The 25,525-nt window shown below is 35.1% G+C and overlaps 1 pseudogene; it reads right to left on the bottom strand.

The window, feature by feature from the left end:
- Positions 1-1,531: 1,531 nt before the first annotated feature.
- On the bottom strand, positions 1,532-15,815 carry LOC100733711 (cilia- and flagella-associated protein 68-like; annotated as a pseudogene).
- Positions 15,816-25,525: the final 9,710 nt, after the last annotated feature.

Genomic DNA, 25,525 nt, shown 5'->3' with positions numbered 1-25,525 from the left:
ATACACCAAATAGGTCATAAGCAAAGCTGGAAATGCTAATTCTCAGAAGAAAAGAATGCTTCTAAGTGACACAAGTATGGACTCAGTGAATAGGAAACTGTAACTAATGATGGTCATTTTGAATCCTTTGAATTGCTGAAATATCATATACAAAAGAGGTCAATATATGCACTGGGGTGATGGATACTAACTATCAAAGGAAAATTTGGTTACTGCTACACACTGATAAGCAGGATTGAAAGGACTTCCTGTGGGCTTTTAGTACCCTGCCAATAGTCTTGATCAGTAGACTGCAGCAATTCAATCTGAAGAAACACTTTCTAGAAGAAGTACAATTGGCTAATATATCAACTTCTTTAACCACTGGAGAAATGAAAATCAAAACCACAACAAGATTCTGCCTCACCTGTTCAGAGTGGTGATCATTAAGAAAATAAAACACCATTAAGGTTGATGAGGATGTTGTAGCAAAGGAATTCTCCTATCCTGCTAGTAGTAACCCTTCTACATTGCTGATGGGCAAAAGGAATCCTTTCACAGCCTCTATGGAAATCAGTCTGGGAGGCTCTTTAAAATCTGTAAGTAGAACTATGAAATGATCTAGATCAAATGATCCAGCTTTACAACTCCTAATATATACTCCCCAAGTAAGGTCAGAAATACTGGTATACCCCTTTTTATGGCAAAATTCAGAATAGCTAAGCTTTGGAAACAACTGGGGTGCCTATCAGCCTATGGATGGATGAAGAAAATGTGATAGGAATGAAATCATGTCACATATAAGACAACGGGTGGAAGTGGAGATCATTATGTCAAGTTATATAAACAAGACTCAAAAGGACAAACATCACATGTGTTCTCTCACATGACATGTTTAAAACTATCATAATAAAAACCAAAATGACAGAAAGTAGAAGTGGGGGAATGAAGAGTCAAAGGCAGTATTGGGGGATGGAAATCCAAATATACTGTGTGCGTGTACATAGCTACCAAAATGAAATCCATTATTGTATATAACTAATATGTAGAATAAAAGAGAAGAAAAGAAATATCTTCCAGGAATTTATATCATTTAGGAATAAAACTTGGGCCATTTATCAGAGAAAAATACCACCCAGGTGTGAGGTAGGCAAATAGTAAAGAGAGCCTGGAACAGTGGATAAGGGGGGCTGGCTACTATGCTTTTAGGTTAGGCCTTATGCTCAACTGTAGATGCTACAGGAAAAAAGTTACATTATACTCAACTAGTTATCCCTATTAACTTTTTAATCTTTTATGAAAAGATGGTAGTTACTCATGTTTTAGGTTTCCATTGAGAAGATGACTCAGCTGACATCTTTTTTTATGCCTTGTGATTCATTTATTCAGAGGGTAAAAGTATGTGATAGTGAGCCATATGTTTAGTTGTGTTTAGTTTAGAATGTGTTCTCTCTTACATTCTCCTCTGGAAAGTTAAGCTTCTTATTTTTTCTCAGAATCCTGGACCCTATAATTTATCAGTATTATCAACCCATGCACAGCCAAGTGATGCCTAATTTGAGGCTTTGAATAGCCAGTTGTGTAAGTTGACTTTCTGTGCATTTGTATCAAGGAGGATTCAGTTCAGGTTGGTATCCTGGGAACTAAAGCAGCTCTTGCTTATGTCTGTGGGTTGAAAGTGGCATTTTGCTGTTGTAGCTTTTATCATGTATTGTTTCAAAGTAGTGTCAAGACTGGGAAGGCAAGAGTTTGGGTTGCACTATATTCCTTAGATCATATCTTTTCTGGTTCCAATTATCCATCACAGTTCGGTTAGAACAGGAATTCTCATTAGTAGTACATCTCTGTCCACACTGGAAAAACTTGGGCATATCATCACTCCAACCTGTCCACACTTTGCCATGGCCCTCTGCATTAATAAGACGTTCATAATGTGGATTTGTGAGGAAATGGACAATGTTCTGTTTCTGGACAAATTCTGAGCAGCAGAGACACTGAGAGGCAGCCGTTTCAGACTAGATGAGAGCAATTTAAAAAATCCTTAGTGCCAGGAACACGCAGAACACAACCCAATCTTTTTTTGTCTTCAGCTCCACGCTGCTCTTTACCCCCAGAACTTTCCTCTCCTCCTTCTGTGCTGGCGACTCTACACCTCATCTTGATTTGGCTTTTTAAAAAAACAAAGACAGGAAGAGATGACAAGAATTAAAGACAGGAAGAGATGCAGAGAGAAGAGGTACTCAGGGAGGAATGAACTGTGCTGTAGGTCTTCTGTGTCCCTCCCAGATCCACTTTCCACAATTTCCTACCCTACTATGTGCCCAAAAGGCTCACCTGATCAGTTGCCCTAGTGCAATATCTCATCCTCCTGTTCCAGTTGTGAGGAGCCAGTGGAGATGGAGAAAGGGGATGGTAAGGATCAGAGAGAAGGTCACAGTGATTTCAGAGAATTTACTTCCCTGTGTTCTTCCTACCACATTACAAGGGTTGGTTGATTCACTCTGTGGAAAGTCAGGCCTTCTGTTACCATTTGCAGCCCTCTTGAGTCTTTGGCCCTGTTGTTGGACATAGTCATTTCATCAATCTTTATAGGTTGACTTTAAACTCTGCTATTATCCTAATTGATGTCCCTGCATTGCTGAGTTGTTATGAGTATCGAAGACAATGAATACAAATCACTCAGTGCAATGACTAGCATTTGGTAAACACTCAGAATCATATGTTTTCCCCCAAATCCTTTTAAATTCTAAGTTCAAATGATTGTTTAAAGGATCCATACTTTTTAAAGTAAATAAATGAATTACTGTATGAAAGCATAAACTGCTATGTATGCAAAGTATAAATATATTAGGCTCCCTGAATACTAAAAGTATTATTTTTTAAAAAAATTGTCTTGCCTTATTGAGATGCAATTAAGTTTTTTTTTTTTTTTTAAAGAACTGGAGTAGGGTAGAAACTTTACCTGCAGATCTCATTGAATTAAAACTCTTGTATATCTCTTTCAGGTGCTAGGTCTTTGGTTTTAGATTTCCTTTTCCATTGCTTCTTTCTAGCTCATTGAAGCATGGGTATCAAGATGAGTAGATGGAGTAGTAATTGATTCTCTCTCTCATTGTAGGAAATAAAGCAAAAAGCAATTTAAAAAGGCATTTTGAAATGTGGAAACTATTAAGTCTACACAGTGGCTTTCAATTGTACCTCTGACTTAGGGAAAGAAATAGTGAGGCATGGCAAGCAGAAATGGCTTTTTCTTCTGCTAGAATATCATATTCTAGCAGAAGTCATAGTTTCAAGGAGAGCTTGCCTGGAAGGGCGGAGAACTGCATGAACATGTAATCCCTGCATTTTTATTTCCATGTGACTGTTAGGGTGCCTCATACTCTATTCTTCCATTTGCTACTCCAGTTTAATGACATTCACCACCTTTCTGGTATCCCACGCTGTTTAATTTTTTTCAAAGGAAATATTTGGAATAATTCATTGATCAAAGACATTTAGCACTTGCTCATTAAAAGCCTGGATACAGCATGGTCCTCAGGAGTGCAGAGATTCTAGAGCTTAATGATTTGAAATTACATTTTATAAACCTGGATTCAATCCCTGGATTCCTCATTTCTCAAGCCTTTACCTCAGCTCCAGTTTCTTTCTCTGAAAAATAGTATTGTATGTTACTGGGACAATCAAGTACAACCAAAACTAAGCAAGCCCTTTATAAAATGTCAAGCACTGTACTGATATAAGGGATGATATTATTTCTAAGCTAACAATCTACTATAAATGAGTTTGACTCATAAATCATATTCATCTTGAAATAAGGACCAAAAACACTTAGTAATCAAATATGGCATATGATTGCATTACATACAAAGGCAAGTCTTCTGATTGAATGAAATAATATACAGGACAGTCTGGTCCATGGTAAGATAAGGCAACATAAATGTAAACGAACAAATGTTTGCTTATTTCTTTAATAAAGCACGGGCAATGCAGATTCTTCCTTTTTTGAGGACATTAACCATAATGTGAACATCTTTTCTTGCAGAAAACATTCCAGTGATAAGGCAGCAGATGATAGAAACAATAAATTGCCCTTTAAAAGGTAGCTTTTACTTACATTATAGTTTGAAGGCAGAACAAGTTCTGTTATTGTTATCCTGATATTGCATGTATAGAAACTGAGGTTCTCAGTAATTACACTTCTAACTCTCCCAAATTTATATAGTTTTGTATCAACTTCTTGGTGTTAACTGCGACCTTTTCCCAAATACAGTAGAGGTCAAGCAAAGTGACAATATCTATTGGCTTCCATTTCCTAGTTAAGGATCGTAGTTCTCCTACAAGGTCTTTCTTGGGATTCAGTGACTCATATTGGGAATTTTGGCAATTAGAGGATGACTGATCCTGAAGATGCAGGCTGTTCAGGCTCAGTTCTAAGAAGATGGTAGTGCGATGATATGATAGGTGAGGTGAACATAAAATGGAATGTTAGTATAATTTAAGTTACCAATGGAAAAGAGGAGATGGGAGGTCAGGATATAAAATTGCTACAGCATCATCATTATAATCCTGGTCAGGAGTGGATTCAGGGTCTTTATGTGGCTTTCTCACAAAAGAATGAAGAAGGACATTCCTTAATACATTTGAGTGTCTTGCAGATCTTGAATTCAGAAGGACCTCAGAAGTCTTCCAACCATTGTTTACATGTTATAATAGTAATTCCTAAAGCCATGTAGCTATCTAGTTAAGTATACAAGAGTTTTACTTATTTTACAAATGCTTTTATAGTACCTACTATTTACCAGGAACTGTTACTGGGCCTTACAATTATTCATTTATCCCTCCTAATAATCTTAGTAAGAGAGTGTAAGAATTCCTCAGTCTCTTGTTTATAATTCTGAATTTCAAGAATTTCTGAAAAATTTTAAAATCATTAAATTAGTGCACACTCACTTGATGTCAAAACTTAGTCTGAATGACAATACATCTACTTATTATCTTTAGCCCACATGAAATTAGTAGACATAAATTTTACTTCAAAACATTGATGCAAAAGTCTCTACTGGGAGTATTACAGAATACTTACTCTGATCTCATACTTTTCAAACTCCAAAGTTTGTAAATTTCAAGAAATATCTGCCCCAGATGATTTTGAACTTATATTATTATATATGTTTTGAATTTCAAAAAAAGTCAAAGCATAGTGATTATAAAACTTGTGCAAGGGTACACACAGCATTTCTGGGATTCTAAACTAGAATGCTTGCATGTAAAATTTGTACATTTTAACCCATCTTGGGCTTAATCTTCATCAAAAAGTACTTTCTTGATGTGATTAAATATGCACTGAGGCTGCTTTTCATTGGTCTGTTCAAATACTCTGTGTATACACGATAGCATATCAATTCAGAAATCCCTTAGTCCCACCCACTCCAGTCTCACCTGCAGGTTTTCCATTACCTCATGTATCCACCAGTTTTTTTTACCACTGAGAAGTTGGAGTAATTTTTGGGAAAGCAAATTTCATTCATATCACTTGCTCTGTATCAACTATCTGTATTCCGTGTATAAGATTACAATTCCTAGATTATGGTAGAGATTATTGATTTCCTACTATCTGATTTCAAAGGCCTGTAAGGCTCTCATACTTTTGTTTTGATTGCTTTTGATTTGTATTAACTTATTGTGTGTGAAGGTATGGACAACTATTTTGGAGAAAATGAGACATTATCGCAGCCACTGTTGATTTCCTGTTGTCTTTTTCTGAAATCCTGTGTTATTTGCATTGTTTTGTTCTGATATGCTTTGTACAGTTTTGTTCTATTTTATTCTCTTTAAAACAAACAAACAAACAAACAAAAGAAATGCGATTCCTCTATTTGACGTTTTAACAATTACTAACTCTGTACTTTCAGTTCATGCCACACCTCTCCAAACTTTCAGACTACAGGCACTCTCATCTTGCTTACATTGTGATACCTCTTGCTACAGAGTAGACATGCTGTCTCCTCTACTGGGAAGACTATTCTTATTACCTTTGTCTTGCCTGTTGACTTCCATTTCCATTTTGATACCAGTTCATAGTTGTTTCCACAACTAATGGTCCATTATTATAATTTTAATTCATTATAATAATCATAGTTTCTGTTTTACATTTTGTTGTGTGATTTTTACATGAACGCCTGACTTTCATTAATAGTGTGAGCTTGATGAAGGCAGGAATTATTTCTATGTTTGCTCATTATTGTGATTCTGTATCTTCAGCAACAGTCATTCAGTAAGAGATGAATACACATTTGACAATTAAAATGAAAAAAATAGCTTTTGGAAAAATTCAGTGTTTACTTCTTCATTTCACTGAGATAGCTGTAGAGCTTTTTTACATCTATGTATTCAGTAATGGGCAGAGTTGATGCTACCATTTTCTTAAGTATCATTGAGTTGCACTTTGAGATTTTCTTTAAACATTAACAACTGTCTGAAAGATTTCACACTTTCATGTCATCAGTGAAAGTTTCTGAGAGCCTTATTTGCTTTCTCTTACTGACAGAATGGGAAAGTGAAAGGAGCCAGTATCACAGAGGTTGTACATTGCTTTCCTGGAAACCTAGATGGCAGATCAAGTTGTATTAAAATGCTCAGGTGAAGGCAGTGCATCCCTAATATGAGTAACACTGTTCACCTCTGTGCCTTGTTGAATGTAGCAAGCTGGAATTGTTTGAAGGAAGTAGGGTTGCCCTTTTGTTTCTACAAGTATATTTTCCAGATTATTCATAGGTCTATAGAAACCAGTCCCATAAAAGCTTACTATATACTGAAATGATCAGATTTTCCAATATACTGTCCTAAATGCTCTTTTCTGTAGAGCTCATTCCTTCCAATAAAAGCAAAGCAGATTTTGTTTGCAGGTTTGTCAAATGCAATGATCCATTACAGTGTTTATGGGTAATTGCTAGAGTAATCTCAGCTCTAGCAAAGCCTCCCATATTGACATCTCAGAAATTGAAAATTAAATGTGGTATAAAAACTATTAACTAAATCTATCTAACAGAGGGGTATTGAATTAATATTTGGAATTATTGAATGTTTAGTTCTTGTGCTTTTATTGAATATATATTGAGAATTTTCTTCTCTCAGAATGTATTTTAGGGAACCATATTTGTCTTAGTTTGTTTCTAACAATTCTATTTTCTTCAATTTTATATTTTCTGTCACATAATTATAGATAATAGGTAAACATATTATCTTGAGGAACTGACTTCCCTAGCCCCTCCATTCTCTTCTACTTGGTTTCTCTTGAATCCTCCTGGTTATTTTTCAACAGAACTTTTTCAGTGTCCTGGGAGGACCTAGCCAGTACTTTGCTTTTTTAACATGGACACTTTCTTTATATATCTCTCCTTGATTTTCTGGGCCCAGTCACCAGAATGTCACTTCTTTTTCCTCCCCAATCTTTTCCATGCCTCAGATAATACTGCATTCTAAGGAATGTCCCAAACTAAACAAATATTGAGGCCAGGGATGTTAGCCTAGTGGCACAGCATCTGCCTGGTAAGCGCAAGGTCAGGAGTTTGATTTCTAGTCCGAAAACAAACAAACGACAACAACACCACACACACACACAAACACACACACACACACACACACACACACACACACACACATACGCCAAGTATTTAAATAGTGCTTGTTATCTATATGCCCTGTTAAAGAGGATGTGAGTGTGGACAGTGTTTAAAGGTCAGTCTGATAGAGTATGTGTACATACTTGCTTATAATTACTGTAGCTTGGCGATTGTGAATATCGTTTATGGTAACATAAAGGGTTTGCGTGTTGGCTGTGTGATCCATAAACTATTTAACTTTCTTTTATAATGAGGATTATACCAGGGCCTTTGCACTTTAAAAAAAAATTCTTATCTTCATCCATTTTTAGAGTTTTTTTTTTCCTTTTGAGAAAAAGTCTCACTAAATCACTAAATTACTCAGGTTGGGTTTGAACTTGTAATCCTCCTGCTCCCAAAGGATTACAGGTGTTGCTACTGTGCCCAACTTGTATTTAAAGTTATGATATCTCAATTTTCTAACATAAAAATGGGAACAATTTCCTTACGTGAGATTGAGGGATTTAGTGAATTACTGTATATGAAGTGATCACAGCAGAGTCTGGCACAGAAAAAAACTACGTCATAGTTATTGATAGACCTAGACTCTAACCCTTATGCTAACATTTTGTCAAGGCTTTGACTTTTCTGTTTCATGAGGTGTCAGAGAAAAACAAATGCATAATTTGAATGCAGAGAGTTCAAACTTCACCATTTATTATTGTGTTATTTGAGAAAAATTAATTAATTTTGGAGCATCTGTGTTCCTATCTTTGAAAATCATCTGTCCTCAGCAGCTACACAGATGCCAGCTTACCTTCATCCAGTCAGAAGCCCATGAATGTAGATAACTTCTAGAACCTGCAAAGGTCAAAGAAATATATTTTCCCTTAGAGCTTGCAGAAATAAATGAAGCTTTGTCAAAATCTTGATTATATCCCAAAAGAACTGTAGAACTAAAGGAAATAAATTTGAGCTTCAAAATTCTGAATTGTTTAACTGTAACCAAATAAATTTGTGTTGTTTTAAAGTGCTAAGTTTATAGAAATTTGTAACAATAGTCACAGAAAGCAAATATTTCTGATGTATGTTAGTAAATAGGGCTGTTATGAGTAGTCAATGTAGTAATCCAGGAGAGTAACTCAGAAATATATCTAGAATTTAATAAATGCTTAACAAGCTATGTTAGTCTCACATTATTTTGTATTTTTGACTGTACCATTTTTTTGTTTTCATATTTTCCATTAACCATTTTCCATTTCATTATGTTTATGCTATAGTATCATTATTTGTACTGTAGCTCTTTTCAGCCATTACCAACTGTTTTAACATTTTTTGAGGTGTGCAGTAATTTAGTTTAGCAGATACATATCAGCAACACACAGGATGAAGGAAAGGTTTGTCATTTTCCTGAAGTTGGCAATTTTGTCCATGTACACTGAAAAAAGGAAATTTGGTGAAGCCACACAACACATTGGCTAATGCTGTTCATAAGACACTGGCACTGGAAAGATCTTGGGACATATCAGTCATGTGGTGTTGAGGGTATTTCTAACTTATCTGAATCTACACTTTCTTCTGTGTGAAGCAATTTGACACCTATATTTCTGTTTTTTGTGCAGGTGAAATAATATTACCCATAAAGTTCTTAGTCTAGTGCTAGCAATAAAGCAAAAGCTCATTATTGGTTAAGAGGTAATTGTTCATATTGATATTGTTGTTGCTTTTGCTTATTCATCAATTTCCCTGAGATTCTGAATTAAGAAGGTTGAGTGTAGAGACGACAGAGCTTTGGTGTGTCGTCTGCACTGAGCACATTTTATCTTATGAATATTACATAGGTTTGGGAACAGGCATGCTCTTGATGCTGAAAGACTGTGACACATAAATGGAAGATAAAGAATAAAGATGTCTTTTAAAGCAGGCACAAAAATCTAGACCTAAATAAAATATTTAACTGTTTGTTACAGCACCTGGACAGATTTCAAACTGACGTCAAAGAACAAAAAAGAAATACAATTTGACAAGGTGTTGGATTGTCATGGTATTTTTGTTACATCAGCAGAATTTTCAGTTTCTACTAATATTGTATTTCCTTTGATGATTTATGGATTCAGTGTTGAAATTTTTAAAAGATCGTATTATTTGAATTGATTTATTCTTTAAATTGAAGATGTATTGTTTAGTTGATGGCATGGCTGCTTTGAAACCCAAACTAGGGATCTGCGTTGAAATTAGCCCATATGCAATATTTTTATTGCTATTGGCTATTGCTATTCATTACTTGTTTTTCATAATTTTGCTCAAAAAGTCATGCTTGAGATTTCTCTGATGCCATTAGTTTTATTGATCTTTATTATTTCTTTCCTGAATTTATTACTATTGCTTGTTTTCGAAATTGATTTTGTAGAGACTAATTTTGTGAAGAATGGGCAGTTTTTAGCTCACAGAATAGGGAAATGCAGGGCATCCAAATTCTTTCACAGCCATTCATTATGATGACCCTATACTCTTCATTGGAAAGACTTGATATATGTTATAATATTTCCTAAGTTTATGCATATTTTGTATTTCTCTTTCTTGGAAAAGGTGAACTTATTTACTGACACAGATTGTATAAGGGTAGTGATACTTGTTTGATGTTCTAAACTGTGTCACAGGAATTGTTTGTCCTCTATTCTCCCTTTTCAGCTATTTAATAAGATTAACTACCTTCCAGTCCTGAAACTTTATTACTTTATTCTTTCTCTGATTTTAAAGAACATATTGCAAAGGATAGAAGAAGGCAATGGAGGCTCTTTAGAAGAAATGTTGCAAAACTATGCATCTCTTTTAGTCTTTTTGATCCTTATTTTCATATTTTTAGAATAATTACCCTTTCATGCCCTGTAGATTATGTGTGCAAAAATAGTAGACTAAATATACAAAGAAAATAATGGATTAAGTAGTATTTTCAAGTGACCACCTAGGTCAGGAATGCTACACTTGAAAGAACATGTTTGCTTCCTCAGTAGTTGCTTGAGTAGTGCTGGTGGAAATATCCAGAGGCCACAGTTTCTCTGGGACGCATGTGATGGGAAAGAGAAGCATGTGTGTCCAGAGCAGTGGCTACCCCTGTCTACAGTCTTAGGTAAAGACTGTAGACAGGGGTACCCACTGTCAGAGGTAAATGCTTATAAGTCTTTTGCTATGGTCTGAATGATTGTGCTCCTCTACCCATTCCCCTGCTAAAATTTCGATCTTGAGGACCTAACTTCCAAGATGATGTTAGGAGTGACGTCTTTACAGGTGATTAGGTAATGAAGAGGAGCTATCATGAATATGGTTACTGTTATTTTTATACAAAAGATGCCCCAGAGAGCTACCTTGCCTCTTCCACCATGTGAGGATAGCGTGATTAGGCACCATTGATGGACCGGACAGATAGCAGTTAACAGACTTCAAACTGTGATGCCTTCATCTTAGACTTCTTATTCTTCAGAACTATGACACAACAAATTGCTGTTATTTATTTTAAAGAGAATCAAACAAAGAAAAACAAAACAAAAGAGAACAAAGCAGATCAGAGCAAAACATTGCCAATAACACAGGATTTCAGAAAAAGAAAACAGGAAATCAACAGTGGCTATCATAATGTCTCTTGTTTTCTTCAAAACAATTGTCTTATACCTTCACACACCATAAGTTAATACAAATCAAAATAATATAAAAGCAATCAAGACAAAAGAATGAGAGCCTTAAGAGTTTTCAAGACCAGATAGTAGGAAATCAATAATGGCTACCATAATGTCTCTTGTTTTCTTCAAAATAGCTGTTCCCACCTTCATAATATTAAAATAAATAATTGAAAACAGACTAAAACCAGTCAAAACCAAGAATAGAAGATTATTGGACTTCAAATCAAAATGATAGGAAATCATCAATGGCTACCATGATATCTCATTTTCTTCAGTGTAGTTGCTCATACTATCACACATAATAAATAAGGGTAAACCCTTTAGGTGAAGTTCTAGGCATATATAAGCCTAAACATTTACATCTATCCTTTCTGTATTAGATGGGAAGACAAAAACAACAAATAAATAACTGTAACTAAGAGCCCCAAACAATAACAATGCAGGCTTTCAAAACAAGTTGGTAGGAATATAACAAACTTTGTTGTTTTGCATAGTTATTTTCAAAAGTCTTACTCTAATTACTAGATACAGTCATGCAAAATTGATCTAATCCTATGGATGTTAACTGTTTTGTTCCAAGAACTATTAGAATTGGTAGTAGAAGCATCTTAGTAATCTTCAGTGTATATATGAAAATTTATATCTTGTTTCTTTTCTCTTCCTTTTTTTCTGCTTTTCCTTGTCTGAGTTATTTTTTCCTCTTAGTGTCTTAACAGTGTCTTAGCAGTGTCTTAACCTTTCATCATATTTATTGAAGATTTTGTATCTTATTTACTCTTTCAGTTTCTTACAGTAGGGAGACAATATGGAATTTACACATGTGAATTTGATTTATTTCACTTATGAGTATGGTCTCAAGTTGCATTCATTTACCTATAAAAGCCCCAAGACTATCTTTTTATAGCTGATAAAGTTCCATTCTTTGCAGGGTTAGTTTGTTGTTCATGAAATTCTTCAGCTGTTCTTTGCCGTGGAAATATCTTATTTCCCCATCAGTTCTGAAGGACAGTTCTCTAGGATTTATCAATCTGGGCTGGAAGTCATTTTCCTTTAGGATTTGGACTACATCACTCTATTCTCTTCTTGACTTCTTTGTTTTTGTTAAAATGTCTGCTGTGATTCTGATGGGTTTTCCTTTATAAGTAATGTCTCTTTTTTTCTAACAGCGTTTAATATTCTGTTCTTGTGTTGAATTTGGGGAATGTTGATTATTATTTTTGTTTGGGTGTAGATTTATTTTGGTTGTGGCTAATTGGAGTCTTATATGCTTCACTTATCTGTGTATCAGTTTCTTTCCCCATGTTTGGGAAATTTTCCACTATTATATCTTTTGATATTATTTGTGTTGTCACCCTTTTCATTCACACCTATTAATTTTATATTGTTTTTTGTTGTATCATCTTGCAACTGTTGAATTATTATTTCCCGATTCCTTGTTATTTTTAAAAGATCTCTCCTCTCTTGCTCACTAGCTGAAATCTTGTCTTTTAGTTCTGAAAGTCTATTTTCACAGTCATTCAGACAGTTTTTCCAGCTTTTGATGGAATGTTTGGTTTCCTGGATATCTCTGTCATGCATGCTATTGCTTCCTTACATTGTTCAGGTAGGGTTTTCATCTTTTTGCAGTACTCCTCAATTTTTAACTATGTCTTCTTAGATGTGTTCAGCATTTCTTTTATTTTGTTTATCATTTCTGCTTTAACCTGGGAGATCTTTCTGATCTGAGCTTCTTTATGGCTTGATGGAATTGCTTCTTTACTTCAGTTGCTATCATTTCAGAAATTTCAAGTGTATTGTTTATACCTTTTTCTATGTCCATGTCTCCTAAGCTTCTTTGGGATGGGCTGGAGGTTTCAGATTGCATTTTGCTCTTTTGTTTTGTCACTTTCCTGTATTCCCCTGGGTAAGCCAAATGCAAGTTCTCTTCCTGGGTTGAGGATATCTGTCTGTACTTCAGGGATTTTCCCTAGTGGAGTGGGGAATATAAGACTATTCTTATTGGGTACCTAGTGGCACTGAAAGACTCGCTAGATGGGTTCTATGCACTGTGTGAGATTTCAGACACCCCACATGGTTCACCAACATTCCCTGGCTGCTTGAGGTCACTGAGCAGAGCCCTACTAGGTTCTGAGTGGCGTACTAAAGCTGAATAGTATGTGGAATATAGTGCACTGGCTTTTCAGCTATGTCACATAGCACACCAAACCTCCCTGGATTCTTGGGGACAAAGGGCAGATTTCAAAAATTTCTGTGGCTGCACAGCTACATAGGGATCGCTGTAGTGGGCATCAGTTCACATGTGGTGGCTCCCAGCTACCTCAATTTCTGTTATTTTAAATCAAACAGTTTGTACAGCTTTAATTTGGCAGGCCTAGGAAACAAACACAGTTTATTGTGATTAGGAACTGAGACAGGAGATCAAAAAAAATTCAAAATTAAAGTTTCACATAGCTGTTAGTACTTTTATAACAATAATTATTCAAAATGAAACTTGGACTAGTTTACCACTTATGTCACAAGGATGGAAAAGAAGGAAGAACAAAGTGATAAGAAGGCCAGGTGTCTTCCTGTGGAAGATCCAGTTCTATATTCTTACTCTACCAGTATCATGAAAAAAGAGAAGAAAGGAGTGACATGTGAGAAGAGTCTTTTACTGACAAATTCCCTCCTTCACTAACAGGCATAGCCCCGTGTCCTTGAATCAGGCCTGCAGGATTATCACTGAGAGTGGAAATGAAAGAAAAGACAAGGGTGTTTGCCTTCTCTTAAATCTTTAAAAATATTACAATTAAACATGTGCTTTTCTGGGGGATATGAATACTAGTGGAAATGTAATTTAATTTGGGTGTATTTGCCTTTTAAAGCACGTAGAATTATACATATAGTTGACCGTAGGTAGTAGAACATGATTGCCATGCATTATTAATTTCACTTGTTTATTGTTCCTGATCCTCAGGCTGAGCCACAAGAAAAAGATCTGTAGAACATGGAACAATGTAGCTCTGTACTGACCCTTGTACACAGGAGAGATATGAAGAAAACAAATAAAGCAGAGGGTTAGACAAATGTTAGTAAATTGTACAGCTTATTGGATAGAGGTGTTCTAGTCTGCCTGGAGGGGGCAGATGGTTTCCAGTTCTTTTAATAGTTTCTTCTACTGCCTTCCATCCATTTATTTCATTTTGCCTTAGAGTTTGGTACAATTAAATTTTAAAATTATTTGAGTACTGTTACTAGAGGAATAGAAGGGTAGTTGTGTGCAGCAAGTCATTTTTAGCAGATATACCATCAAACTCAGCAAAATAAAATTGTCAAGCTTAGAGAATCAGTGAGTAGTTTTATATCACTAATGGAGGAATTAAATTTTCCTACATTTCAAAGATAGTACTTAGTTTAAACTAAGTCTAATATTTAGTGATCAGTTGTGCTAGGCATTATGATGGAAACATACTCTGTTTTTATTCCCACTTTAGGATAAGGACACTGATGCTCAAAGAGAAATGGTATAAAGGGTTGGGAAAGGCTAACATTTTTAGCATTTTAGTTACAGAATACGCTATGATTATACATGTTATGAGTGGGTCATTTCTCAGAACAAGCTTTGATAATGATGGTCATTAATGTCATCTATCAAATGTTTTTACTTCCTATTTTTTTTTATCTCCTTGAAGGTAGACATAGCCAGTGAGGTGTGTTGCTTCCAAGTAGAAGCTTTAAGAAATACAGTGTGATTTGTCTTGCCTCATTTTCTTCTGTCATGGCAATCAATGATATTCTACTAGCACAGGGATGGAATTAAGATGATATAGAATAAAACTCTCAGACAGCAAGGTCTATACATTGCATTTGAGAACAAAAATATTCTTTAATCCATTGCGATGGCTTGGTACTAGTCATAAAAACATGGTTTAGCTTGTTCTGACCAACATCAATTGTGTGGCATGGGCACATGTTTGCCTATTTCTACCCCATGATTTTAAACTCAGGATTATTAAGCTACAGTATTTTGTACAAGATTTATATGGTCTTTTTAATATGTGATTTTTTTCAGAGCCCATTGAGGAACTTCAGTAATGTAGGGTTTCAAATGACACAAACATTTATCAAATTTATAAATACAATTTACTTAGTAAATGCTTATTGAGTTCCTAAGATGTATAGAACATTATAAGGGATTCAGGAATAAATTAGGCAGTTAATTTGCTTCAGGGAATGGATAGTCCAGCATAAATGGGCTATATTTTTGTATTAAATATATGCAGGAAGTATATACAGTTACTTCATTTTTTAAAGCATATTTGTTCAGGTATGTGACTACTAGATTGGTCAAATGCTGGTGATTTAGTGGAACAAAAGTAGAGATGGTTATTCTCTCATTGAGCTATGCCTAAAAAAGAAATTAAATTAATCACACAAACACTTATGAAATTGGTTTAAGACTACACAGAAAAAGAACCTCATGCTGGAGCTTCCTGCCGGGAACAGTGAAGCGGGCCAGGCCTTGGGATCCTGTTTCCAGCCTGGCAGACTTTTCTCCTTCATCTGGGGGCTGCGCCATGGCTTCCAGCTGGGAACAGTGAGGTGGGCCTAGCCTCCCGACCCCATTCCAGCCTTGCCGACCACCCTGTCTCAACTGGAGGGCACATGGCAGCTGCCCGACCTGAAGGAGGGAACTGGCCCAAGCTGCGGGACACTGCTCTGACCTTACCTGTGACCTTCTTTCAGCATGGAGAGCTCCAGCACTACTGCCACCACCCAGAGGAAGGGGCAGCCTGCTGAGGAGGGAAGCTTTGCTGCCACAGTGGGGAGCTGTATAGCTTGAGGAGGCTTTAGATCTACCTGAAAGGAGCCTGGCAACCTTCTCTTAATCGAGGAGCTTCACTGCCCAAGGAAGGAGCTACTCTACCAGAGAATTCCCAGGAATCCAGGACATAAGAGACAAATTCCAACACGCCCAGGGGAAGCTTGGAACAACACTTGAAGCTCGAAAATATAGGAAAATGACAAAATGAAAGACCAAAACGCAATCTCAAACATCCAGCCCATCCCAAGAAAGCCTAGGAGCCATATACATGGAAGAAAATACATACCAATAGTAACTGAAATAAAGAAGCAATTCTGGGAAGCCTTAAAGGAATTCAAGCTAGAAATAATCTCTCAGGTAAAAGAAGAAATAACAAAAGAAATGAAGGAGACCCTGAACATATCTAAAGAAGACACAATTAAAAAATTGGAGGAACTAAACAAAAAGAATATCTGGATGAACAATATAAGAAACAAAGAGAATATATAAAGTAGATGCAAAGAGATATACAGGAAATCAAAAATTCCATTGAAAGTTGTAAAAACCTCCTCAATGAATGTGAAGATAGAATTTCAGACCTCAAAGACAAGATTGCAGCTAGTGAACAGGAAAGGAAAGATCTTTTAAAAATAACAAGAAATCAGGAAATAATTCAACACCTTCAAGATGATGCAAAGAGAAACAACATAAGGTTGATAGGGATAAATGAAAAAGAAGGGGAAAACAAAAAGATGTCAAGAGGATATTTAACTAAGTAATAGCTGAAAATTTCCCAAACATGAGACTGGAAACTGGTATCAAGATGAATGAAGCATATACAACTCCAAATAAACATAAACAAAATAAAACTACACCCAGACATATAATAATCACCATCCCAGAAATTGAACAAAAGAATAGAATATTAAAAGCTGTCAGAGAGAAAAGACAGATCGCATATAAAGGAAAACCTATCAGAATCACAGCAGACTTCTCAGCACAAACAATAAAGTCAAGAACATGGAGTGAAGTATTTCAGATCCTAAAGGAAAATGATTTCCAACCTAGACTGATGTACCCTGCAAAACTGTCCTTCAAAATGGATGGAGAAATGAGATACTTCCATGACAAAGAACAGCTGAAGAACTTCATGATCACCAAGCCAACCCTTAAAGAGTACTGAAAGACAGCCTAGATACATTTAAGAAAAAGCCACTAAACAAAGCAGACAATTAAACAGAACAGAAAGATAAAGATGCAGCAGCAGACAGATAACATGTCAACAATAAACCAATATATAACAGTTATAACCATTAATGTAAATGGTCTCAATGCACCAACTAAAAGAAGCACATTGGCAGAATGGAGCAAAAAACAAAATCCAACCATATGCTGTCTACAAGAAACCCATCTAACCCAAAGGATGCTCACAGACTGAAAGTCAAAGGATGGAAAAACAATGCTTCATGCAACAGGACCCCCCCCAAAAAAGGTGCGGGTGGCTACTCTGTTTGCAGACAATGTGAACTTCAAACCAGTAATGATCAGAAGGGATAAAGACAATCACTATGTACTGGTTAGGGGAAAACTTCAAGAGGAAGAGATAAGTATCTTAAATATATATGCACCAAATTCTAGAGTACCCAGTTATATAAACAAAGTATTAACAGAAATGAAAAAGCAAATTAGCAGTAAAACAATTTTAACAGGGGATCTTAACACACCATTGACACCAATGGACAGATCAACCAGGCAAAAAATCAGGAAAGAAATAAAAGAACTGAATCACATCTGTGAACAAATGGACTTGATAGACATATACAGACTATTCCACCCAACAACAGAATACACATTCTTCTCAGCAGTACATGGGTCATTCTCTAAAATAGACCATACATTAACTCAGAGAACATATTTAAATAAATGCAAAAGGGTTGAAATAATCCCTGCATGCCACTGGATCATAGTGCTATGAAATTAGAAATTAATGATAAAAGATACTGCAAAAATCCCACAAACACATGGAAACTGAATAACACACTCTTGAGTAATCAGTGGGTCAAAGAGGAAATTAAAGAAGAAATTAAACAATACCTACAAACAAATGAAAACACAAATACAACTTATCAAAATCTGTGGGATGCAATGAAAGCTGTCCTCAGAGGAAAATTTATTGCACTGAGTTTTCACGTCAGGAAAACAAAGTGAATACAAATAAATAACCTGATAGTACACCTCAAACATCTAGAAAAAGAAGAGCAAGTCAAGCCCAAAGCCAAAAGAAGAGAGGAAATTATAAAAATCAGAGCAGAAATCAATTCAATAGAGACTAAAAAAAAAAAAATCCAAAAAAAATCAATGAATCAAAGAATTGGTTCTTTGAAAGAATAAATAAAATCAATAAGCCCTTAGCCATTCTTATTAAAAAGGAATAAAAAGCTCAAATTCATGCAATAAAGAATGAAAAAGGTGAAATCACTACAGACCCAATAGAAATACAGAAGATCATTAACACCTATTTTGAAAACCTCTACTCTCAAAGGTTTGATAACACAGTGGAAATAGACAGATTCCTAGAAGCATATGTAGTACCAAAGCTACGTCATGAAGATGTAAAACTACTGAATAACCCAATTTCTATTAATGAAATTGAAAACATAATTAAGTCCTTACCTACAAAGAAGAGCCCAGGACCAGACGGATTCACTGCAGAATTCTACAAGAAATACAAAAAATACTTAATGCCAACACTCATCAAACTCTTCAATGAAATTGAAAGGGAAACAATTCTTCCTAAATCATTCCTAGAAACAAATATTACTCTAGTACCAAAACCTGAGAAGGACCCAGCTGAAAAAGAGAACAAAGACCAATCTCCCTAATGAACATGGATGCAAAAATCCTCAGTAAAATGTTGGCATATAGGACACAGCAAGTCATCAAGAAGACCATATACCATGACCAAGTGGGATTCATCCCAGGCATGAAGGGATGGTTCAACACACATAAATCAATAAATGTAATCCACCATATCAATAGAGTCAAAAGTAAGAATTACATGATCATTTCTATGGATGCAGAAAAAGCTTATGATAGGGTCCAACATTGATTTATGAAAAGAACCTTTCAGAAAATTGGAATAGATGGTCTTTACCTCAATATAATAAAGGCTGTCTATGACAAACCAACAGCCAGTATCATACTAAATGACCAAAAATTGAAGGCCTTTACTTTAAAATCAGGCACAGGACAAGGATGTCCCTTATTATCATTCCTATTTAATATAGTGCTAGAAATATTAGCCAGAGCAATTAGACAAGAGAGAGAAATAAAAGGCATAAATATAGGAAAAGAAGTTAAATTATCATTATTTACAGATGACATGATACTCTACATAGAAAACCCCCAAACTCCATTGAGAGACTCCTAGATATAATAAATAAATTCAGCAATGTGGCTGAATACAAAATCAATACTCAAAAACGAATAGCATTCCTATGCACTAACAACAAAATCAGTGACATAGAAATAAAAGAAGCCACACCCTTCACACAAGCAACCAAAAAAATGAAATATGTAGGAATTACCCTCACAAAAGAAGGGAAAGACCTATACAGGGAAAAAAAAATTGAAGATGATCTCAGAAAATGGAAAGACATCCCTTGCTCATGGATAGGAAGAATAAATATTGTGAAAATGGCCATTCTCTCAAAACTCTCATACAGATTCAATGCAATCCCTGTAAAATACCATCACTGTACCTCATAGATGTCAAGAAATCACTCCTAAAATTCATCTGGAGTGAGAAGAGACCTAGAATAGCAAGGACAGTTCTAAGCAGCAAAGGCAAGGCAGAAGGCATCACAATCCCTGACTTGAAGTTATACTACAAGGCAACCATAGTAAAATCAACATGGTACTGGAATCAAAACAGAGCCGAAGATCAGTGCAACATATTAGAAGATACAACAACTACAAACACACTCAACCACCTTATTTTTGACAAAGGGGCCAAACATGTTCACTGGAAGAACGACAGTCTCTTTAATAAATGGTGTTGGAAAAACTGGCTCTCCATACGCTGAAAACTAAAATTAGACCCATGGCTATCATCATGTACTAAAATAAAATGTAAATGGATCAAAGATCTAAATATTGAAACGGAAACACTAAATCTATTGGAAGACAAATTGGGTAAAAACCTTGAATCCATAGGTGTAGGCAGAGAATTCATGAACAAGACTCACACCGAATGGGAAATACCTCCCACAGTCAATAATTGGGATCACCTCTTATTAAAAAGTTTCTGCATGTCAAAAGAAATCTCCAGCATAGTGAAAAGTAAACCCACAAACTGGGAAAAAAATCTTAGTGAACTGCCCCTCAGACAAAGGACTCCTGTCTAAAATATATAAAGAAGTAAAAAAATCAGACCCCCAAAATTCAAAGACCCAATCCAAAATGGGCATCTGAGATGAATATACAATTCTCAGATGAAGAAATATAAACGGCAAATAAATACATGAAAAAATGTTCATCATCATTAGTCATTAGAGAAATGCAAATTAAAGCCACACTGAGATATCATCTCATTCTTGAAAGAATGACCAAGATCAAGAAAACCAACAACAACAAATGCTGGAGAGGCTGTGGGGAAAAAGGAACTCTCCTGCACCTTTGGTGGGAGTATAAACTGGTGCAACCACTTGGAGGTCAGTCTGGAGATTTCTCAGAAAGCTGGGATTGGAAGCCCCATTTGACCCAGCTATTCCACTTCTGGGCATATTCCTGGAAGAACTGAAAGCATCGTACCAGAGTGATATGTGTGCACCCATGTTTATAGCAGCGCAATTTGTAATAGCTAGATCTTTTTTTTTATTTTATTTAAGAGGAAAAAGAGAAAAACACAAAACAAAACAAAGCGGTGTAAGGGTACACGTAATACAGAACTACAAAAAAAAAAACATAACAGTAAGAAATCATCTGTTAATAGATTACATATTATCATCTTGAAAATAGTTGCTCAAATCACAGTATCAAAGAATACAAGGTGGACATTCAAACAGGGAGACTGCAACCAGCTGTGTTCAATGATCCAAGAACATTGATATAGTCAGCTATTTAACACCCCTAAATACACTTGCTGTTATATCCGTTAGAGCTCTTTTTTTTCCCTCTCTTTTTTACAACAAAATTTACACATTTTGGATTTTATTACTCCTTAGTGCTTATTACTTTTTTGGGGGGGAGAGAATACAGTCAAATATGGCAAAACAAAGCTGTCAGTCAAAACCAAGGATAGACATAGCACATGGTGTAGAACAGAGTACAAGGTTATCAACAATGGTTATCAACGTTGTCTTTTGTTTCCTTAAAAAGAATTGTCTATCGTATTAGATATTATAAAGTTGGACAAAACAGTAGAGAAAAAGACCAATAAAACTTAGGCATTGTAAACATTACAGGACTTCCAAAGAAGACAATAGTCAAACCAGAGTGGGCATCTTAGTGAATCTTACTGCCTTCAAAGTAGTTGCCTATATCCTCAAACTTGATACTATCATACGGAATGGAACAGAGTCTAATCAGTCAAAACAAGATCGTGGGAATATTACAGGACTTCAAAACAAGTTAATAGGAAATCAAAAAGAGTTACTACTATTTATATATCCTAAATTTAAAAATTTTTTCCCTTAATTAAGACAAACATAAGAAATGACTAAATAATTTTTTTAAAAGAGTAAGGGGGAGATTGAGATAAAACAGGACATAACAATATAACAATAGAGGTCAAAGCATGACTGTTTCAGCAACCTAGTACTTCACCACCATATAACCCGACTTAATAGTAGTTACCATAGTGTCTGTCTTTTTCCTTGAAATATTTGGATAAAACTTCATATACTCTAGCTTCAAATATTTCCATATCAAGAAGCCCAGAATAAAGCCTTTCTAATTAATGAGTGAAAACTTTATAAGGCTTCAAGGCCACTTAATGGGGAATCATGATTACCACATATTTTTATATATTTGAATCATTACTTACATTAGGGAAACTATTCGGTATTCACACATGCGAGATTGATTTAATAGCTAGATCTTGGAAAAAACCTAAGTGTCCATCAACTGAGAATGGATAAAAAAGTTGTGGTATTTTTATACAATGGAGTACTACTCAGCTATAAAGAATGATCACATTGAGATATTCATAAATAAATGGACGCTGCTTGAGACCATATTCATAAGTGAGACAAATCAAACTCACATGTATAAATACCAAATAGTTTCCCTAGTGTAAGAAATGATAAGAATACATAAAAGTAGGTGGTAATCATGATTCCCAATCATATTGGCTTGAAGCCATATAATGTTTCCACTCATTAATTGGAATGGTTTTAATCTGGGTTGTTCGATTTTATTGTCTGTGAAAGTACAAATAGCGATTTTGAAGAAAACAAGACATCATAATAGCTAGTGCCAATTTAATATCATCTTGTCTTGAAATTCCATCAAGCTGTTTTTTGTCAGTTTCTGTGAGTTTTAACATGTAGTATCTTATTATATTTTACTATATGTGATAGTATAAACAAAATTTTTTATAGGCAAAGAGATAATATAGAAACCATTGTTCGTTTTCTGTTAGCTGGTTCTAAATACCCTGTAATTCTTACATTCTCTTGAATGGCTTCACAGTCTCTTGATATGTTTGATGCTATAGTATACGAAGTTATACTCAAATAATTCAAGGAAAGAGAGACTATGGTGACTACTATTACGTCAGGTTATCTGGTAGTGAAACACAGTGATGCTTAAATTGTTTGGTTTTGATCTGTGTTGTTCTGTTACTATGTCCTCTTTTATCTCAATCTCCCACTTTTTAAAAATTAATTTATTTTTTCTTAGTCTTTAATTAAGGGAAAACAATTAAAAATAGCGGCATATATTACAGTAACTTTTTTGTTTTCCTATTAACCTGATTTGAACCCCAGTATTGTTCTCCCTATCTTTTTCTGTTTGATTTTACTATATTCTATTTTGTTTGATAGTATCAAGTTTGAGGGTATAGGCAACCACTTTGAAGGCAATAAGATTTACTTGATGCTCATTATGGTTTGACTATTATTTATTATCTTCTTTTGAAGTCCTGTAAGGTCTCCAGTGTAGGTTTTGTTGGTCTTGTTCTGTACTGTTTTGTTCAATTCTATTATACCTGATGATATGGGCAACTCTTTTCAAGATAGCAAGAGGCATAATGGTAATCCTTTTTCATCACCTGGTATTCTATTTTTGCATCATATACTATGTCCATCCTTCTGTTCCAACTGACTCTGTTTTGTTTTGTCACATTTGGTCTTGTTCTCTTCAAAAAAAAATAAGAAGAACTGTGGGAATAATAAAACCCAAAAACTGTAATGTAAAAAAAACTGTTAATGTAAAAGAGAGAGGAAAAGTAAGTGGTCTAAAGGATATAACTGCATGTATATTTAAGTGTGTAGGATAGAAAACCATATTACTGAGTTTTTGTTGGATCATTGAACAGAACTGTCTGCAATGTCACTGTATGAATGTCCACTTTGCTTTAATTTTGTAATTTGGACAACTGTTTCTAAGATGACAATATGTAATCTATTAACTAGTGATTTCTTACTGGATATTTTTTTTTTCTTGAAATTCTGTACTACTTGTACCCTTTTACTGCTGTAGTTTTTTTTTCTGTTAAAAAAAAAAGAACCTCATGCTCTAAGTCTCTCTTCCCACAGGTATAATTTTTGCAGCAGTGACACTGTGCAAAAAAATGTCGAATAGACCCTTTCCCCTTTTTCAAAGCACTTCGGCTTTTGTCTCTTTCTGGAAATAAATTGCTGGATGCAAAAAAAAAGACTACACAGAAAAGAAGAGGAGCTATATGGTATTATACGAATTTATGGTAGGAGACTTATTTAGTCTGGGGATATAATGTAAAGCTCATAGAAACTTTATGGAAATGCCTTGGGCTCAGCAATCATGTGGACTTTGGTTTAAATTCTGGTTCTACCCTTTAGAGCCACAAGATCTCACCCAAGGAATTTTAGCTTTCAGAGCAAATATTAATATTTGTTTCACAGAGTAGATACGAAACTAATGAAAACTTTGTGAGTGGTCTACAGTATGTTTAATAAAGATTAGTTGCTAACTCTCTTTTTCTATGTGATTGATTGCAAATGACCAAGTCAGAGAAAAAGAAGGTAGAAAATGAGCCTGTCTAGTTAGAGAAAACTTCATGGAAGAAGAAGCGTATGAGCTCAGATCTGAAAAATAGAAAAGTTTTAAATGAAAAGAATTATAATTGATGAAATAAAAAGGAGGAAAAACATACAGCAGTACTTAGTAGCTAGGATTTTAGGTTTCAGAATGAGACTAATTTCAATTCAGATCAAGGACTCATCATTATTAGCCCTATGACCTTGACTGAAGTCTTCTTTATATAAAATTTTCCCAAAAGGAGGATAATATGAGAATCTATTCTGCAGTATTATGTTATATATTAAGTAATAGAGGCACTTAGAATGTTTAATTCAGATTCTGTAACTAAGGAAGTGCTTAATATAACTAGCAACTGACATTACTCTTTCAGACAGGGATGGAGTTATATCTGGGTTCTTTTTGTAGTACTTTAGATTAAAAATCCAAGTAGTTTGTCTTACTGTGAGGGGCTGATATCATTAATTTCAGCATGAGATTTACTGTCTCCCTAGAGTATTAATACTCACCAATTAATGGTGACAGTCACTAAATATTTAGTACCTAATGAGCTGCATCTCCTCAGTATAAGTGAAGTGGAATGACAAAAAAACAAAAAACAAAAAACCCCTGTAATTCAGCTCACCAGATTTCCTGCTCACTGCCTCTCTGTGACCTCTCCACTGGGCTGCTTGAGGGAGTTGACTTCATTTGAAAAACGCATTCAAAAATATTGGTGTCTGAGAAGCCCTGAGCTCTAAAGCCTTTGGAACTGTGGACGCAAAGAATGTCACAACCAGTCTCTAGTGGACTAAAATCTCAAATCCTCATCTTAAAAATGGAGAAAAGGAAGGTTAAGAGGGCTAATGAGATGACCAAGGTCACAAAACAGAGAATATAGTAATGAAATTAGAAAAGGTCGCTGATCCTATGACATTAACAATTTAGGAAGAGAGGTGGGCAAAGTACAAATAAATAAATAATTCCAAACATGAACAAGGTACAGTGAAGAATGAGTTTGGGGATTATTTTATAACAGGGTTAGGGGAAGTTTCTCTTAAGAGGTGACACTTAAATTTAGATTTGAAATACATAAAGTTACTAGTAAATATATGAGGCTGGAGTGTTCCTAATAGAAGGAATTGGAACATTGCAAGGCAAGAATATGCTTAATGTACTTAAAAAAGAGTATGGTAGAAGCCCAGTGAGCTAGGATACTAGTAGCATGAGACGAAGTTAGAGTGGTGAGTGAGGGAAAATATATG

Source organism: Cavia porcellus, unplaced genomic scaffold (genome assembly GCF_034190915.1).
Source record: "Cavia porcellus strain 051 isolate PalLab524CR breed Dunkin Hartley unplaced genomic scaffold, mCavPor4.1 scaffold_13, whole genome shotgun sequence".
Lineage (NCBI taxonomy): Eukaryota > Metazoa > Chordata > Mammalia > Rodentia > Caviidae > Cavia > Cavia porcellus.
The sequence above is the reverse complement of the archived record's forward strand: the minus strand, read 5'-3'. Positions and strand labels throughout refer to the sequence as shown.